This window comes from Bos mutus, chromosome 18 (assembly GCF_027580195.1).
Source record: "Bos mutus isolate GX-2022 chromosome 18, NWIPB_WYAK_1.1, whole genome shotgun sequence".
Taxonomy (NCBI): Eukaryota; Metazoa; Chordata; class Mammalia; order Artiodactyla; family Bovidae; genus Bos; species Bos mutus.
The window spans coordinates 42012968-42033408 of record NC_091634.1 but is presented as its reverse complement, the minus strand read 5'-3'; positions in this window follow the sequence as shown (position 1 = coordinate 42033408).

Genomic DNA, 20441 nt, shown 5'->3' with positions numbered 1-20441 from the left:
CTACAGGAGATGGTCTTTGCTTCATGGTAAGAGGTATAAGAAAAACATAGATAAAGAGATATGGAGTCTGCCAGTCCAGAGAGTGAATCTTGTGGCACCTCACTGAGCCCAGGCTTGGAAGAGACTCTGAGAGATCACTAACTTTAACCTCCTAAGCACCTTGGAAGCTCTAACCTTAAGCATCTAGCCTGAGAAAGATTAGGAGCAACTCAACTCAAGAGTCCAATCCCTTCTCCAAATCCTGAAGAAACAAAAGAGCTAGAGCAAATACAATTGCCATGTATCTATGAAAATAAAACTTCTAATATACTTAGAAAGACAAGAAGTTAGCATTGACCCCAAACTTTGATTCTACCTCCCAATTGCCTCAGTAATGGCTGACAGCTTTACTTTAAATCCAAATTGTACTGAAGACATGCTGAACCACTTACAGAACGGCCAGTTACCAAGAAGTCCTGACACCAAAGGATGCCTACACCATACATAGACTATAGCATTGAAACATATACATTACCGTATGAAAAATGGATGACCAGTGTGAGTTTGATGCATGAAGCAGGGCACACACAGTTAGTGCTCTGGGACAACCTAGAGGGATGGGGTGGGGAGGGAGATGAGCTCAGGATGGGGGTGGTGGACACATGGATACCTATCACTGATTCACGCTGATGTATGGCAAAAACCACAATAATGTAAAGTAATTAGCCTCCAGTTAAATTAATCAATTTATATAAAAAAAGATAAACCAAACACAATCTGTGCTTTCTTCCATGTTTCAAAAGATTTCCTAGGACACATTTCCCAGTTGAAGGTAATCAGAATTTCATGCTGTAGTTTCCCAGTTAATAAAATTCGGGGGAGGGGGGCGGAATCATAATTTTTCTTATTCAAACAGCAAGACTTCTCTACAGTGATTAAAATAATATAACAGCTGAGTAAAGCAAAGCTCTTCTTTGGAAGGTACAGTCCTCCTAGTGCTTATGGAGGCCAAATTTAATATGGGAAGTCCTAGATAAGGAAAGGGTGATCATCATCAGAAAAGATGAAGGAGACCATATGGCGATGGCCAGATAAGTTGCTTGCATTGATTCCCTGCATCCAGGCCAACTCTATGGAAAAAATTGTTGGGAAATTGAGGGTTAGGCATGAAGTTATTTATGCCAAAACACGCAGCCAGCAAGTGGAGGTGCTAAATCTAGAACCTCAGCCTCTGCCTCTTTCCCCTACAATAGCCTTCCTCTGCTTAACCTTGTACCACCTGTACTTAGCTGGGCAGAAACCACTCATTTCTCTCAGAAGTCTTATAAACAAAAGGCACTTTTTAGAGAAGAATAGAATGTCACAATTGTGAGCTGCATTCTTCTGATTCCTTTTAGCACCATTCTGCTTTTTGCATGCCTGTGTTTTGCCCTCTGGTAGGTTCGGGGTTGATAGAGAAATACGTGAGTGAAGATGGCGATTTGCAAACCATCCTACTGGGTGCCTAATAAAATGCGAATCAAAACATGGGGAGAAGAGAAGTTCTCTGTCCTTCTCTTTACAAATAAAGTGTTATGTGCCACTTGCGGGGATCAGGAGCACCATGCTGGGGCTGCATCTGCTCTTTCTGACAGCTCCTCAAAGAGCCCTGCTTCTTCATTTTTGCAAGCCAGCAAGCTGTTCTTGGAGAGTACAAAAAGAAACCTGCTGCAGAAAAAAAAAAAGGTTTCTCTGACAAGCAAGAAAAAATTCAAAATCAACTGAAAAATCAAAACCCAAAATCTATGATAGTTGTTGATGGAAGAAAAACACACAACCTAAAAAGTGCAAGTTTGGGGACATGACTGAGGACTATAGCCCTGGAAGGAAGCCAGCCCTAGACTTTCCTACTGGCTTAAACGGTAAAGAATCACCTGTGCTGCAGGAGACCTGGGTTCAAACTGTGGGTCAGGAAGATTGCCTGGAGGAGGGCATGGCAACCCACTCCAGAATCTTGCCTGGAGAATCCCATGGACAGAGGAGTCTGGCGGGCTACAGTCCATAGTGGCCCAAAGAGTAGGGCACACTGAGTGACTAAGCCTTTCACCTTTTCATAAAACCCTGGAGACAGTCCCTCAGATAGCTCTGAGGAACTTCTCTGAAGACCTAAGGGAAGAACCAGATATAGATTTCTTTTTTTGTTGTTGAAAAAAAAAAAAAAAACATGTAGTCAAATATCAAAGTATTACTGATAGTCAAAAAAATTAGACATCTCAAATTAATGATTTTAGTGCTTTTCTGTGTATGGGGAGATGCAAGACTCTGGGCTTGTTGAAATTGTTCCTTTGATATACATCTTCAATATCTAAAGCCAGTATCCAAAGCACAGAATGCTTCCTGTTTTCCTCCAACCTGTATTCCCCTTAGGGTGTACCATGGAGCTGGGGAGGCAGCCACAGTGGTTGATGACTTGATCCTTGTAGATATGGAATGACTGGCAACATTCTTTGTTTACTGGAATGGCAGACAATGTTCCTTTTTCACTTGCTGCTAAGTCACTTCAGTCGTGTCCGACTCTGTGCGACCCCATAAATGGCAGCCCACCAGGCTCCGCCATCCCTGGGATTCTCCAGGCAAGAACACTGGAATGGGTTGCCATTTCCTTCTCCAATGTATGAAAGTGAAAAGTGAAAGTGAAGTCGCTCAGTTGTGCCCAACTCTTAGCGATCCCATGGACTGGAGCCTTCCAGGCTCCTCCATCCATGGGATTTTCCAGGCAAGAGTACTGGAGTGGGGTGCCATTGCCTTCTCTGCCTTTTTGACATAGCAAAACCCAAACTCATGTTCTCAATAAAGAAAGTCCTTTTCAGTTAGGAAGAGGAAAGATTGAAAACTCATTGAGTGCAGGGACTGAATGTGTGGCTACGAGAGAAGGGACCACACAGGAGATGATTGGGAACTGGAGAAAGCATGGTGTGGGTGCTAAGTCGCTTCAGTCGTGTCTGACTTTTTTCGACCCTATGGACTGTAGACCACCAGTCTCCTCTGTCCATGGGATTCTCCAGGCAAGAATACTGGAGTGGGTTGCCATGTCCTCCTGCAAGGGATCTTCCTGACCCAGGGACCGAACTCACATCTCTTACATCTCCTGCATTGGCGGATGTGTTCTTTACCACCATTGCCACCTGGGAAGCCCGGAAAAAGCATTCTTTTTGTCAAATAAAAAAGACATTGTTCAGCTCTAGCCAATGATGCATTGAGGACAGGACCCACAGTCCCAGAGCTGGTGGACAGTATAGTTCTTAAAGAGACTAGGATTTGTAGATGTTTATGTGAAATCCTCCAGTTTTCAAGTTTTCCAAATTATTATTATTATTTTGCCAGGCAAACTGAATAGAATTCTTGGAACTCAGTGCTCCCCTTTCAGTGTCCAGGATGGTGGAATGCTAGGACCACCTCAAATACCTGAGTCCGGTCTGCAAAGGGAGACATCCTCCAGAAGAGAAATCCCCAAGAATACGCAAGAAGACACCTGGGGCTGTGGAACTGTAGAATTCCTTGGACATAGTGAGGTACATTACAGCAAAGCTAGCTCTGTGTTTATTGAAAGTTTAACATGTGCCAGGACCAGGGCTAAGCTCTTCAAAGACATCACCACATCCTGTCCTGACTACCACCCTATGAAGCAGGTATAATTCTTATCACCAACATACAGATGGGAAAGCAAGGAGCAACATGACAGCTAGTAAGTGATAAAAAAAGAATCTGGGTATCTTTTCCCTTGGGATTTAATTAAAAAACACAGCGGTGTTTCAAAAATGTCCATTCATACATGATGAATAAATTCTAGGCAGATCCCTGTCCCAGAGGAAGGGAAGGGACCACTATTTTTAAAGGCTGACATAAGAGATCTCTCGCTCATCATGTTGTTCAGGGATCCCCCAACCTCTGAGCCATAGATCACTACCGGTCCGTGGCCTGTCAGGTACCAGGCTGGATAATAGGAGGTGAACAGTGGGTAAAACCAAAACCATTACTACCTACCCCCACATCCACCCCTGGTGCGTGGAAAATTTTTCTTCCATGAAACCAGTCCCTGGTACCAAAAAAGTTGGGGACTGCTGATGTTATTAATATTGATGTTTAGAGTATGTTAATATATTTCATGAATTCTAAGGGGCAAGTCTTACTCTGTAAAATCAAAGCTAAATTCAATTGCAATTGTATATTTCTTTTTAGTTTGCAGCCTTGTTATTCAATGGATGAAGTCAGATTAAAATTTTAAACTGTGACACAACTAATCAAATAATAAAATGTTTTATCCTTCTTTTAAACATAACTGAGTCTTCTCCTGAGAATTATCTTTTAAATTCTTTTAGTATGTTTTGTCTGTTCACAGACTTTGACAGTTAAATTCATTTCCTATGTTCAACTCACTTCTCCCAAATAGACAATGAGCTTTTCTGAGAAACAACCAGGAAGCTTTGGAAAAAAAAGACCTTGGATAAAAATGGCTCCAGTCATTCCTTATCTAGTCTGGCCTTCAAGAAATGGAGCATGCTTACCAAGGAAATTTGGTACAGAAGGCTAGAGTGTCAAAGGAAAGATATATGTGGATATTTTTGAATAACCAGGGATAGGTCTAATTAAATGAGAGATTAAAAAGCTGTACCTGACGTATTTGGGCAGCACTAGTACCAGTAGCAAAAGTCACTAGGAAACAGTTTTCAATTCAACACATTAAGGACTTGGGAGGAGTCATGCTTTTAAGAAATTTAACACCAGCTTCCATGACGGTGGATTTAGACACCATTTCTGTTGCTGAAAGTTTCCAACTAAGACCTGCAGTGTCTATGAAATAAAAGATTCAGCTCAGTAGGAAGTTAGAGAATAAGGTCTTAGGCATTTCAACAATGTTATTATCTATTTCAGAAAATTGTTCATTTTTATTATTAAGACGTGAGTGTTTAAGAATGGTTCAAAGAAAGATAATACAGAGATATGTAATATATGTATAAAAGTTAATAAAGTAAGTATTGGGCTCCAAAATCACAGGAGATAGTGACTGCAGCCATGGAATTGAAAGACGCTTGCTCCTTGGGAGAAAAGCTATGACTAACAAAGACAGGGTATTAAAAAGCAGAGACATCATTTTTGCCAACAAAAGTCCATCTAGTCAAAGCTGTGGTTTTTCCAGTAATCATGTATGGATGTGAGAGTTAGACTATAAAGAAAGCTGAGCACTGAAGAATTGATGCTTTTGAACTGTGGTGTTGGAGAAGACTCTTGAGAGTCCCTTGGACTGCAAGGAGATCCAACCAGTCCATCCTAAAGGAAATCAGTCCTGAATATTCATTGTAAGGACTGATGCTGAAGCTGAACTCCAATACTTTGGCCACCTGATGTGAAGAACTGACTCATTGGAAAAGATACTGATGCTGGGAAAGACTGAGGCAGGAGGAGAAGGAGATGACAAAGGGTGAGATGGTTGGATGGCATCCCTGACTCGATGGACATGAGTTTGAGCAAGCTCCAGGAGGAGGACAGGGAAGCCTGGAGTGCTGCAGTCCACGGGGTCGCAAAGAGTCGGACATGACCGAGCAACCGAACAACAACAATAAAATAACAAAAGAATCATCTAAGTACCAACTATATTGATAAGAAATAGAGCCTTAGAAAGCTCATGTATATTTCTTTTTATCAAACCCCTTTTCTCTCTTCCAAAGGCAACCAATATTCTGGATTTTGCATTCATACTGTTCTCTTCTTAAAGCTTTTCTATACATATATACATTTACTCCTAAAAAAATTCTGCTTAATTGTGCTTCACATGGAACTTCCTATAAAAACAGCAGGTATATTCTACTGTCTTGCTTTTTTTTCACAAAATATACAATATTTCAGATACTTACTGTGTTGAAGTGTGCATCTATAGCTCATTCATTTTCATGCTCATTGAATGACTAGCAAAATTTATTCATCCTTTCTATTGTTAATAAACAAAAGTTTCATTCCTGTTTTTTAATACTATGTGTTATTCTGGTCTGAATATTCTTGATGTGCACTCATAAAATGATTTTCTTTAGGATTCATATTTCAGGTCAGTTCAGTTGCTCAGTTGTGTCTGACTCTTTGCGACCCCATGGACTGCAGCACGCCAGGCTTCCCTGTCCATCACCAACTCCCGAAGCTTACTCAAACTCACATCCATTGAGTCGGTGATGCCATCCAACCATCTCATCCTCTGTCATCCCCTTCTCCTCCTGCCTTCAATCTTTCCCAGCATCAGGGTCTTTTCAAATGAGTCAGTTCTTTGCATCAGGTGGCCAAAGTATTGTAGTTTCAGCTTCAGCATCAGTCCTTACAATGAATATTCAGGACTGATTTCCTTTAGGATCTCCTTGCAGTCCAAGGGACTCTCAAGAGTCTTCTCCAACACCACAGTTCAAAAGCATCAATTCTTCAGTGCTCAGCTTTCTTTATAGTCCAGCTCTCACATCCATACATGATTCATATTTAGGAGGACACAAAGAGCTGGTTTACTGGGAAAATGCAGGCTCACCTTTACCACAAGCAGTAGGCTACTTCTCAGTGACATTGGAATAGGCAATATTTTATTATTTTATTAGGTATGACATGAAAAGCACAAGATACAAAATAAAAACAAACTGGACTTCACTTAAAATTTTTGTGCATAAAAGGACACCATCAACCATCTTTGTGGCTGAGTAGTATTTCATTGTATAAGTGTACCACATCTCTTTTACTTTCATTTATTTCTGGACACTTGGGTTGCTTGCACATCTTAACTATGGTATTTGAGTCATACTGCTGGAAAATCCATGGACGGAGGAGCCTGGTAGGCTGCAGTCCATGGGGTCACTAAGAGTCGGACACGACTGAGAGACTTCACTTTCACTTTTCACTTTCATGCATTGGAGAAGGAAATGGCAACCCACTCCAGTGTTCTTGCCTGGGGAATCCCAGGGACGGGGGAGCCTGGTGGGCTGCCGTCTATGGGGTCGCACAGAGTTGGACACGGCTGAAGCGACTTAGCAGCAGCAGCAGCAGCAGACCATTAAAGTGGAGAAGGCAATGGCAACCCACTCCAGTACTCTTGCCTGGAAAATCCTGTGGACGGAGGAGCTTGGTGGGCTGCCGTCTATGGGGTAGCACAGAGTCGGACACGACTGAAGCAACTTAGCAGCAGCAGCAGCAGCTATAAACATGAGGGTGCATGTATCTTTTTGAATTAGCGATTTTGTTTTTTGCTTTTTTCAGATATAATATCCAGCAGTGGAATTGTTGGATCACGCAATAGTTCTATTTTCAGTTTTTTGAGGAGCCTCCATATTGTTTTCCATAGTGGCTGCACCAAGAGTGTATGAGAATTCCTCACAACAGAGTATTCTTCACATACTTGGCAACATTTTTTATTTGTAGATTTTTTGATGATAGACATTCTGACAGGTGTGAGGTGACATTTAATCTCATGATCAGTGATGTTGATCTTTTCATATGCCTGTTGGTTATCTGTATATCTTCTTTGGAAAAATATCTATTCAGGTCTTCTATTTTAATAATGCTATCTTTTTATATTAAGGTGTATGAGCTGTTTATATTTTTCCCTTATTGCTCATATCATTTGCAAATGCTTCCTCCTATTCAGTAGGTTGTCTTTTCATTTTGTTGATAGTTTCTTTTGCTGTGTAAAAACTTTTAAGTTTTATTACGTCCCATTTGTTTATTTTTTATTTTATTTCCTCTGCTTTAGGAGATAGATCCAAATATATATATATATATATATATATATATATATATATATATATATATGTAAGTGTTGTTAAGTCATAGTGTTCTGCCTATGCTCTCTTCTAGAGTTTTATTGTTTTAAGTTTTACATTTAAAATTGTAATCCACTTTGAGTTTACTTTTTGCGTATGCCGTGAGGAAATGTTCTCATTTCATTCTTTCCTGTGGGACTCTCCAGTTTTCCCAGTGCCGCTCAGTGAATAGACTGTCTCCACTGTATATTGTCGCTTCCTTTGTTGTAGATTAATTGAACACAGGTATGTGGGCTTATGGGCTCTCTATTCTATTCCATTGATCTATGTTTCTGTTTTGGGGACAGCATCATACTATTTTTACTACTGTATCTTTGTAGTATAATCTGAAGTCAGGAAGCACTGATATCTCCAGCTTTGTTCTTTCTACCTCACTATTGCTTTGAGGGCCTTTTGTGATTCCATATAAATTTCAGGATTATTTGTTCTTGTTCTGTAAAAAATGTCATGGGTATTTTGACAGAGATTGCAATAAATTTGTACATTTCTTTGGGTAGTAGGGCCATTCTAACAACATTAAGTCTTCCAACCTAACAACAAGGGATATCTTTCTGTGCTTTGGTATCATCTTCAATCCTTTATCAGTGTTTCATAGTTTTCAGAATATAGGTTATTCACTTCCTTAGTTATGTTTATTCATAGATATTTTATTCTTTTTGATGAGGTTTTAAACAGGATTTTTTTTTTTTGCTTTCTCTTTCTGATAGTTCATTACTAGTGTATAGAAAAGCAATAGATTTCTGTATATCAACCTTATATCCTGAAACTTTAATGAATTATTGGTTTTAATAGTTTTATGGTGGAGACTTTAGTGTTTTCTATGTTAAAATACCATGTCATCTGAAATTCTGCCATTTGCAACCACATGGATGGACCTAGAGACTATCATGCATAATGAAATAAGTCAGAGAAAAGACAAATACTGTATATTATCACTTCTATGTGGAATCTAAAAAATAAAATGAATGTATAAAACAGACAAAACAGAAACAGACTCACCAATACAGAAAATAAACTCGTGGTTACCAATAGAGAGATGGAAGAAGGGAGAGACAAAATAAGGATATGGGAATAAGAAATGCAAACTGCTATGTATAAAATAGATAAATAATAAGGACATATTGTAAAGCACAAGGAATTATAACCATTATTTTGTAAAAACTTTAAATGGAGTATAATCTATAAAATATTGAGGCACTCTGCTGTACATCTGAAACTAATATAATACTGTAAAATGATTTTACTTTAATAAAAAATAACAATTTTTTAAAAAATGGACACCATCAAGAAGGTGAAAAAACAACCCCCAAAATGGGAGAAAATACTTGCAAATAATATATCTGACAAGAGATTTACATTCATAACATACAAATAACTATTATAAAGCAACATAAATAACATAATTTTAAAGCAGTCAATAGATCTAAATAGATATTTTTCCAAATAAGATAGCAAATGGCCAATAAAGACTAATACTGTCAATTATTAAGGAAATGCAAATCAAAACCTATATCCACGAGGATGGCTATAATTAAAAAGACAGTAACATAATAATAACAGGTAATAATAAGTGGATAAGGACATGGAAACATTGCAACCTTCATACATTGCTGGTGGGAATGTAAAAATGGTACAGCTGCTATGGAAAACAGTTCTGAGTTCATGGTTCATTATGGTTTACTCACGCTGTTGTATATTCTATGGTTTGGATACATGTATAATGACATATATTCATCATTATAGTATTATACAGAGTATTTTCATCATCCTAAAAATCCTGTGTTCCATCTATTGATCCCTCCTTCCCTGTCCTTCCCCCAAGGCCCTGGCTGATCTTTTTACTGTCTCCCTAGTTTTGTCTTTTCCAGAATGTCATATTCTTGGAATCATAGAGTTTGTAGCCTTTCTAACTAAATTCTTTCACTTGGCAACGTGCACTGAAGGTTCCTCTTTGTCTTTTTATGGCTTAATAGCTCATTACTTTTTAGTACTGAATAATATTCCATTACCTGGATGTGCCAGAGTTTATCCATTCACGTACTGAAGGGTATCTTTGTCGCTTCCAAGTTTTGGCAATCAGAAATAAAGTAAGAATAAATGACCATGTGCATGTTTTTGTGTGGATGTGTTTTCAACTTCTTTGGATAAATACCAAGGGGAAAAAAATCACTGGTTTATATGTTAAGAATATGTATAGTTTTATAATAAATCATCAAATTGGTATTCTCATCAGCAATGAATGAGAGTTCTTGTTGGTCCATTTCCTCATCAGTACTTGGTTTTGTCAATGCTCTGGATCTTGACCATTTTTTAAATAGGGGTAACATTATATCATGGTTGCTTTAATTTGCATTTCCTGATGCATATGATGTACAGTATCTCTTCAGATGCTTATTTCCCATCTGTATATCTTCTTTGGTGAGGTGTCTTTTAAGGTCTTTGGCCTATTTTTAAATCAGGTTGTTTGTTTTGTTATTGTTGAGTTTTAAGAGTTCTTTGTAAATTTTGGATAACAGTTTCTTATCAGATATTTTTGCAAATATTCTCTCCCAGCCTGAAATTATCTTTTATAGAGGAGAGAGGTTTTAAATTTTAATGAAGTTCAACTTATCAACCATTTTTTCCATGGATTGTGCCTTGGGTGCTGTATCTACAAAGTCATCACCATACCCAAGATTACCTAGGTTTATCTCCCAGGAGTTTTATAGTTTCTCATTTTACATCTAGCTCTGATCCATTTTGAGTTCATTTTTTGAAGCATGTAAAGTCTATGTCTAAATGAATTTTTTTTCGTATGTGAATGTCCAGTTGTTCCAGCACTATTCATTGAAAAGACCCTCTTTGCCTCACTGTATTATCTTTGCTCCTTTGTCAAAGATCAGTTGGTTGTGTTTATGATGAGATTTTTTAAGGCCATGGAAATATTTTTAAATTAGATGGTAGCATTGTTTGCACAAATGTGTGAATATAAAAATCACTAAGCTAAATACTATAAATGGGCAAATTATTATAACTCAATAAAGCTCTTTTAAGAAAAGACTGTGGCTTCTGTCATTCATTCTCACTGTCACTCTGATGAAGCTATAGCTGACATGTTGTGAGAGGCCTTATGTTGGCAAAGATCTGATAGAGGCCTCTCAGCAGTGGACAGCAAGTAGCCAAGGCCCCCTAGTCCAAAAATACATAAGGAACCAAATCCTGCCAACAACTATGCAGCTGAGCTTGGAAGTGGATTTTTCTCTCGTCAAGCCTTGAGATGAGATCAGAGCCTAGGCCAATACTTTGATTACAGCCTTGTGTGAAGCCCTGAGACAGAGAACCCAGCAAGGCCATTCCAGGATTTCTGACCCAGAGAAACTGTGAACAATAAATGTTATTTTAAGTCACTCAATTGTGTGGTATGTTGTGCAGCATAATACAATGAACACACAAGACAACCCCAAATCCTTTTCCCTGGTGGTGGTAATAATTTATACTCCTAACTAGCAGTGGATGAAAGTTCCCAATCCTCCATGCCCACATTGTCACTTTGTTGTTTGAATTTTAAATGCATATCAATTGGGTGAGTCCGAAACAATATCTTGGTGATATTTTATTTTGCATTCCCTCACTTACTAATGAGATTGAGTATCTTTTCATATGTTTATAAGCTATTCAAATGTATTTTCTATGAAACATCTGTTTTTTATCTTTCGTGCATTATTCTACCTTTTCTTTGCTTCTTTTTATGATTAGATCAGTTTTCAAATATATTAGATACTAATCCTTTGTCAGTTATGTGTAATGCAAATTCTTCTCCCCATTTGTGCCTTACTCTTCAATCTTTATGGTATCTTTTAGTGAGAAGGACTGTAAACAAATTTAATATAGTCAAATTCATCTATCCTTTCCTTTATTTGTAGCACTTTTTGAGACTTAGGAAATCCTTCCCTACTTTGAAGTCATAGGAATATCCTCCTATATTTTCTTCAAGCTATAATCTGGCTTTTCACACTCTAAGTTATTTTATCTTTAAGAAAGCTATGGCTTTTATCATAGATGTAGAATTTTTCACCAATGACTTTCCCCTCATATTTTTCTTTTCTTTTTTTCCCTTCCCAGAAGAAGAGTTCTTCTTAACTTCTCCCCATCACTGGTGTTTCTAGTCTTCTCTTACTCCTCGCCACCTTTCTAACTGCCTCCCTTTTAAAGAGCCCAGTGCGGGACCTCCCTGGTGGCCCAGTGGTTAAGAATTAGCTTTCCAATGCAGGAGACATAGCTTCAATCCCTGGTTGGGGAACTAAGACCCCACATGCCTCAAGGTACCTGAGTGCGCATGTTCTAGAGCCCACACACCATAATTATAGAAGCCTTTTTATCACGACAAAGACGTGGTGCAGCACTCCCCAGTAAAGTCCAGTGGCCCATCTATAAGATGGTGAACAAATAAGTTCTGGGTGCATCTATACAATAAGGATGTCATATGTCACGGCTTTTAAAGAATGAAATAAAACTGTATGCTGAGATGCGAGAATATGTGACAAAAGCATGCAACAGAATAGTATAGCTGTGAGGATGTGGGAGTGGATGTACACATGAATAACTGTGGAATAAATATCAAACTTACCAGCAGCTATATCCTTCAAGGACACGACACAGCTACCTCAAGGATTTTACACACTTTTCCTACTTTAATCTATAATCTTTGGTGGTTTTGCAATGGGCATGTATCACTTATAATTTGCAAAATAAATAAATTAATTAAATAGGAGGCACGAAATAAAACTCCCTACATATCATGTATCTGATAAATATCTGCTCATGCAGAGGCCACATCAGACATTGGGGGCCACAACAGAGACAAGGAGGTCCTAACTTTCATGGAGATCACTTCAATAGACTGGCCTCAAAGTCTCCATCCCTTTCGTTGTGCCTTTGCTAACTGCCCTACCCTGTAACATGAGTCTTCCCTACTCTGTGCTCCTAAAACACTCCTGCTCTTGTCCATTCACTCACAATGACAGATTATCTGATGTGAGGCACTGTGTCTCCTTAAACAAACCTCATTTCCCTGAACAAATTAAGTAAGGCTTCCTAAGGACAAACACCATTTTTCACATGGTAAAGTCTCCCCCAGCACGCATCAAAGTGGAGAAAATCAGAGTGGGCATTCGATGGGCAGTTGCTGACTGACTTGGATGAAGTGGAAGTTGGAATGTGCCTTTTGGGAAAAATCGAATTTCATATTTTCACTCTAAGGAAAGGTGGTCATTCTAACTCATATTGCACTCTGAGAATAAAAACTCACCATCCTGCACAAACAAAATGGGGCAATTGTCAATGTAGCTATTAGAATATTGTAGGCATCAATCGATAGCCTGCATGCTTGTTATCCACTTTGTGGATTATTTGTGGCCACACTGATATCTTCAATTGGTTGCCCCCTTTCTGACCTGCAGCCTTCTGCTTGGTTGCAACACCGGTGGGTACCCAGGGAACACCGACTAATTTAAACATCAGCTCAGAGCAAATGTAATTAGGAAGATAAATTTCCTGCAAAGCTACCATACAATGTCTACTCAAACGAAACAACAATAACATTATCATCTAGTGTTTTAGCTGATTCATGATTCTGCTCACCTCAGTAACCATGAATAGTCATAATTTTCTCATGAGAAATTTTTTTTCTTATAAATTTAAACATACCATAACCTAAAATACCATATGACCCAAGAAATCCCACTGCAAATTGACTTGGCGTTTACTCAAGTGAAATGAAAACTTAAATTCACACAAAGACCTGTTACACAAATGTTATCCCCAAACTAAAAACAAATGTCCTTTAATTGGTCAACAAATAAACTATGGTATATTGATACAATGCCATCCTAATCAGCAATAAAAAGCACCAACTCCCAATATCTGCTTTAACATAAATGAATTCAAATGCATTGTGCTAGATGACAGAAGTCAGACACAAAAATCTGTACACTGTTTGATCTGATCTATATGACACTCTGGAAAAGGAAAAATTATAAAGACAAAAAGAAATGGATGTGTGTTCCCAGGGCTGGGGTGGAGAAGAGGTTCAGTACAAAGGAGCAAGAGAGCATTTGGGGGGATGGCAGCACCGTTTCTGGTGCTGCCGAATGTGGTGGTGGTGGTGACGCAACTGAGTGTCAAAACTCTGAAAAGGATGAGTTTTACTGGATGTAAATAAACCTGACTAACAACAAGTTCACCACTCCCTGAATCCTAGTTTCTCTGTCTTCTACAGAGCTGCTTGTATAACACCCTAGAGTGAGAAGTCCTCCTTATTGAGGCATTTTGGGGGCTTCCCAGGTGGCACTAGTGGTAAAGAACGTGCCTGCCAATGCAGGAGTTGCAGGCTTGATCCCTGGGTCACGAGATCTCCTGGAGGAGGGCATGGCAACCAGCTCATGTATTCTTGCCTGGAGAATTCCATGGACAGAGGAGCCTGGTGGGCTACAGTCCACAGGGTCGCACAGAGTTGGACACAACTGAAGTGACTTAGCACGTGCACACACACACACACGCACACACACACACACACGCACACACACACCATGGTTGCAGACCCTAAATCGCAATTCCCTGCTGATCCTGAATAAATTTATGTTTTAAAAAAAAGGCATTTGATAAGTGCTCCTGAGAGTGATGGTGGAGCAAGCTCTGTCACCTCCATTATCCAACTGTGCTATACCCTAGGTTTGCAAACTACTAACTGAGGCTCATTATCTAGCCTTTAGGAGGAAGAACCTAGATAGAGCTTTATTTTTTCATACACTTTTATTTCAGTAACTTGAAAAAATTTTAATCCAGAGTTTTCATTTGCATCAGCATTGAATTTGATAAAGCAGCTTAAATTAGCAGAGAATCACACACCTGTGTCAAATTTTCATATCAACCACCTCAAAGACTTTGAGTCAGGGAAGACTTTATACATCCAAAAATGATCTCTCATTTCATCATGCACATTGGTATGGAGGAAATAAAACTTGTTAAAGGAAATAGTAGAATAAAAATAAAATCAAAGAGGTGATATTTGTTTCTACACTTACATCTGATTATGAAGCAACTCTCAGAGACCAAAAATACATCAAGTTAGTGATGAATATGTATCAAAAATCAATCCTAATTGTCCTATGTTATGTCTAGCCAATGTCAGGATAGATCATTTTAGGCATTCACTAGTATGTTTTGTGCTCTGTGTATCAGAACACTTTGTGAGTGAAATTCCACCCAACAAAAGGTTATGAACATCCATGAGACACTAGGACCTGTGCTTTCTAGCGTAACACAGAAAGATGAAGCAAGTCATGGGCCACAACCATAAAACTGAAATTTAGTAAGAGAAACAGGCATGGAAACAACTCTATGTAATACACATCAAGGTGCAGTCAATGTTATAATAATATGAGGTCACAGGAGATAGGTTAATTTGATGCACATACTGGGAAGGTTTCATGGAAGAGGTGGTATATGGTCTTGGTGGGGTTTCAACAGATAGTGATGGCAGCAAGTGCCACTCTGTGAGTGGGGAACGTGAACAGCAAGGGGTAGCGTGTGACTGGGAAATGAATGAGCTGCATATAGCTAAAGCTGAAGGGTACAAGTTGCAGAAATGTCCTGCAGAGACAATAGAGAGCAAGAATTCCAAGAAGGGTGGGGAACTGAAGAACAGCAAGATCAGACTAGCATTATGGGCTGGGCATTAACCATATCTCCTGGGAGGCAGAAGAAAAAATAGTGATTAAAGCAAATGCTAAGGAGCCAAGAAGCCCTGTAGTTGAGTCCCAGGCCTGCTGTCTCAGAACTCAGATTTGTCTGGCAAGCAGGGACGTCTAATTTTTAGGCCGTGCCACTCAGCATGCAGGATTTTAGTTCCCTGACCAGGAATCGAACCCATACACCCTGCACTGGAAGAGCAGTCTTAACCACTGGACCACCAGGGAAATCCCTGCAGCTGTGTCTATACAACAGCCATTCTTTTCTCGTCACTGCTAATAAAAGTTTGATTTTGATTGGTTAGCTGTTTGTCCATAACTTCAGGAGGTGAATTACTAATTGTCTAAGAGAGCAGTTTTAAAAGTGTGGTCCACAGACACTTGAGGTCCCTAAGACCCTCTCAGGGAGTCCGCAAGAAATGAACTATTTTCATAAGAATGCTAAGACATGATTTATCTGTTTTCACTGTGGTGAAATTAGTAGTGGGTAAAATTGCTGGTACCCTAGAATGAATCAAAACAGGGCACCAAACTGCTTTAGTAGCCAGGTACCACCATAAAAAATATAAGGTCAGTTTCACTGAAAAGAACCCTTGATGGAGCAATAAAATTACTGACACATTAGTCCTGACCTTAATTTAAGTCCTAACACGTTAAATTCTGACCTTCAAATATCCATTTTTCAGTGATCATGTGCAGTAAAGTGAGAAGCACACAGGAAGCATTTCTGGGCATACTGAAGGACTGTGTCTCAAGGAAAGGCAACCTGCGCAAAGGTTTGAGTTACAGGCTGAACTAACCACTTTTTTTATTTTTTTAATATCATGGAACATCAGTTTTACTTAAAAGAACAACTAAAAAACCGTGGTTATCCAGACTTAGGTATCTGGCAGACGATATGAACTTCATACTTCAAGGAAAGCAACGGATAGTGTTTACTGCAAATAACAAAATATGAGCTTTCAAGTGAAAATTGGAATTTTGGGAAAACTTGTATCTGCCACTGAGAGCTTGATAAGGTCCCAATATGTAAAGATTTGTGATGAGATCAATGGTGATATGGATGAATATGATTTGCATATTGTGTAATAAAATATAATATTTGGAAGATCTGCATAACTCAGTGAACCAATATTTTCCAAATGACCAATGCACGAGGTTACAAAGTCATATGTGGGTGCAAGACCGTTCAAATTACAAAACAGACCAGTGGATTTTGATAAAACAGAATTCAAAATGTTTATTGATAAGGTTTCAGGTCTCACATTGCAATAAATCTTAAGAAACTACCACTTGGTGAGTCTGGGTAGTGTCAAGAAAGAATATCCACACTTACCTAAAATGGGCTTTAAAAATATACTAAATATTTCCCACTAAATATCTGTATATCTGTGTGAGATTGGATTTTCCTCACATGCTTCAGCTAAAACAACTTATCACAACAGATTGAACAGAAGGAGCTATGAGAATAAAGGTGTCCTCTGTTAAGTCAGACATTAAAGAGATCTACAAAAATATAAAGCAATACCACTCTTCTAGCTAATTTTTTGGAAAATATTTTTAGTAAAAATATTTTAATATTAAGATGCATTTTTCTTGCTATCTTTAACACATTACTAATTTTTTAATTTACCAGTTTTAATTTCTATTAGCGATAACTAATAACAATAGCTACAACTTATATAAACAAAGCTCTCTGTTTTTAATAGTGAAAACAGGTCTTGAGACCAAAATGTTTGAGAACCACTATTTTAAGCCCCTGGTAAAGAATCCACCCACAAATGCAGGAGACAGAGACACGGATTCAATCCATGGGTCAGGAAGATCCCCTGGAGAAGGAAATGGCAACCCACTCCAGTATTCTTGCCTGGAGAATCCCACGGACAGAGGAGCCTGGCGGGCTACAGTCCATGGTGTTGCAAAGAGCTGGGCATGACTGAGCACACAGACGCTTCTAAGCCCAGCAAGGTAACTTCATTTCCCTTTGCCACATATTCATTTTTCCAGCTTCCCTGGAAGATGAGCATGATGGTATGACTTAATTCTAACTAATGAATTGAAAAATGGAATCTTCTGGGGTCCCCTAGGAAGGATTTTCATTCTGAGTATTAAAGAGCTGGACAAAGAAGGGGCCCTATGACACTTCCTATGTTGTTTCCTGCTCTGGGTGTTTTTCTATGAAGATGTCATGCTTGGGGATGTTGCAGCCATCTTTCAATACACTAATGATTCATTGAAGTTGTTAGAAAAAAAGCGTCAAAGGAGACTGAAGCATTAGGGACATTATTGAGCACTGGTAAGGCCTGCTTTGAGATTTCCTATAAAGCAAACAGTAAGTGATTTTACCAGTTTAACTCTGACCAGGTTTAGAAAGTATTCCTAATCTTTCCACCTAGGGATATTGTCATCATTAAATGAGAGATACAAGATACTAAAAACAGTGCTTGACACATAGGAAGCACTCAGTTAATGTCAGTGATTACTATAAATTTGTATGTGCTATGCTCAGTCACTCAGTCATGTCTGATCTTTGCAACCCCATGGACTGTAGTCTGCCAGGCTCCTCTGTCCATGGAGTTCTCCAGGCAAGAATACTGGAGTGGGTTGCCATTTCCTCCTCTGAGTATCTTTCAAACCCAGGGATCAAACCCACATCTCTTGTATCAGCAGGCAGATTCTTTCCTACTGAGCTACCTGAGAAACCCATAGACTTGTTGTGAAGACCAAATAAAGTAACATATGTAGTAGTGTTTAACCAACTTATTATTTGCATAAGAACTATTTGTGAGAAATCTTTCTTAATGATACCTGTGTACATATGAGCTCATATTGTCTTCTTATTCTTTTTCAGGTTGAAATAGGTTGGATAACCAGATAGTTTAACAGCTATTATTATAGCAAGAAAGAAATCAATGTTTCCTGATGGCAAAATAGAACTTTTAAGGTGTTCATATTAAGTTTTATTTGTAGTTGTCATATTCCAAAAGGCAAGAAGCTTCCAAACCATGCAATTATCTATAATTCCAGTGAACATGCAATTGTTTTCTATCTATAACACTGTTATTTTGAGGCGTCACTAGGCACTTAGCTTACATGCTTAGATAGATGTTAGCCACAGGAAAATCTAGAATACAAACTAACATTCAGAAATCTGAAATAATTATAAGGGCATTTTCAGGCAACCAAAAATAATAGAGGGAAAAGAAAAATACAAATGTCAGGATCCTAGACTAACATTAGTTAAAGTGGAAAAAAAAACTGGAATAAGACTCTAGAGTCAGAAATGATGAGGCTGCCTCCATAAAGCTATGACTATATCTTAAAGCTATATTAATAAAGATACAATATCTAGAAGAACAGACCTAGAAGTCTTAGTTTAGTCTATAGCCATACCACCCTGAATGTGGCCGATCTTGTCTGATCTCAGAAGCTAAGAAGCTTGGGCCTCGTTAGTACTTGGAAAGGAGAAGTCTTAGTCTACATAACTTAGAATATGCCTGAAATGCTACCTTCTGGGAATCTCTTCCTACACAGAAATTTTAGTAACTCAAGGAATTTAGGTCTATGTGCCTGGCACTTTTCTAGGAGAGTTCACCCTAAAGCCAGTGTTTGACAAGGGCCCAACTATGTCTTACTTGGACTTAGCCTGGCATAGGTTTGAAAGATGGATCTGCCATTTACTGGCAGCATGGTTACAACCTTCTCTCTAATCAATGAATGTTTGTGTTGAGTTTTAGGAGGTTATACTCCCCTTCTGTCCCAAGCCCATCCAAAAGCCCTCCATGCTAAGAGCTTGTCCATTTACCCTCCCAGTTAGGGTGACTAAATGCCCTGATTTGCCCAGGACTGAAGAGGTACTAAGATGTTGTCTTTCAATGCCCAAACTGGAAAAGTCTCAAACAAACTGGAACCAGTGGTCACCATACTCCCAGATGAAAGACTGGTTAGAGGCTACCAATATAGGATACGTTTGCAATGTTTTGATTTTCCACTGGAATACCTGTAAGGAATGAAAAAGGAAAGGAATAGGGCCTAAGAAACTGGAATCCATTCTGCAGCCAGTTTGATAGAGGCCTCCACAAAAAAAGACAGTAAATATAGGTAGTTATCCAGATGAGAAGGGGACTGGGGCAATGGGATCAAAAATCAGGACAGAAACAGAGATCACAGGGTGGTTACCTGGTCCCACGCCTGATAATGGATTCTGGGGATTAACCATAGAAAGGCTGCAGGAGGGCTGCCACCAGGAGGAGCATCACAGAAGGAACAAATGTGCGAGAGACAGACAGACTTGGGTTTGAAATTCATCTGCCATCTACAAGGCCTGAACGTGTAACCTAAATGATTAAGCTTCGGTTGTTGCATCTATAAAATGGAAAAATATTACAGGGTCTCCATAAGACTCAGTGCATTCCTCCTTGTCTAAGTACTTGGCACACTCCTCTGGATTTGTTAGGTATTACATTTATTATCATCATTATTTTATATTAAAGATACTTGTAGGGACTGATGATGGTCAGCCTGAGAAAGTAGTGGATGGGGCTGAAGGGTCATAATAGAAAGAAAGTGAAGTCACTCAGTCGTGTCTGACTCTTTGTGAAGCCATGGACTGTAGCCTACCAGTAGCCTTCCTCTGTCCATGGGATTCTCCAGGCCAGAACACTGGAGTAGGGTGCCATTTCCTTCTCATAGCTGCCTTTAAATACAAGTGGGCTAACACTCAGAAGCAGGACTCACCTTTCGCTGACTAATAACTAAAATAATTAAAATAAAAACACTCAAGGCCCACACAAGACTCTCTAGTTCCTAAAGTGTCTTGATATATACTAGGGACAATTAGAAGCAACAAATTAAAAAGATACAACAGTGGAGATTTTTAGATAATAAGGGAAAATTGTTTTTTTAATCACAA